Source organism: Barbatula barbatula (assembly GCF_947034865.1).
Source record: "Barbatula barbatula genome assembly, chromosome: 15".
Lineage (NCBI taxonomy): Eukaryota > Metazoa > Chordata > Actinopteri > Cypriniformes > Nemacheilidae > Barbatula > Barbatula barbatula.
In genome coordinates, this window is record NC_136778.1 from 15,930,772 (window position 1) to 15,931,694 (window position 923).

Sequence of the window (923 nt, forward strand, 5' to 3'; positions counted from 1 at the left end):
TGCCAACAAACACAGTCTCTCCATTCAAGTGAACAAGTCGATCTTTTAGTCTTGTAGTCTTGTAGCTTTTTACACTCATGTCATTCCAAAGCAGATACAAAAGAAGGTATTTAAAAAAAACATTGGGAACCAAACAACATTGTCGCCCACTGACAGCCACCCACATCTCAGCATCATGGCAGTGAGTTTTGCATGGAAAAGCACCATTCACATTTTTAAAATCTGTTTATTATTTGTATTCCTGATACACTTTGACTTAACTAGAAGTGATGAGTCACACCAGAATGGGAAATTAAAACGTAAGAGCCTTGGACACAATGAAAGGTATGAACTTTTAAGGGGTATATCAGCCACAGCAAAGCCATCTGCCACGAACACTTGGGAACCAAAAGCAAATGATTGAGATGAGAAGAACAGACAGATGCGTAAAATACTGGAAAAGCGTGACGAAAGAGCAAAAGCACAATGTGAGGAATGTAATACTGGAAGATAAAACCACATCTAAAAGAGCAAAACTCAGGAGCTGGTGTTTGGATCAAACCTTTAAGCACCGAGCAGGGAGTTGATTTTTAACAGAAAAGAGAAAAATACATCACACGGTGCTTTAAAAAGACTCAATAAACCAGACATGCCTGAAAGTTAAAACATAAGAACCAGACTGTTTTAAAACCTGAAAGTTAAAAGTTTCTTTGGTTAACAGACATAATGTTGGTCCCTTTGAAATTGATATGCGGGATTTTTTTGTCCCCGTTAGTCCAATCTGGAATCCTTGAGCATTCAAATAATGTACTTTATATTTGTTAATTGAACACTTCAATTCACAGTATTTACAGGCATTACATTTAAAGAAACACAAAGGGGTCACTGGTGGTCTACTTTCTCTTTCTACTCTCCTGACCATTTTCACAATAAATCAGATCAAA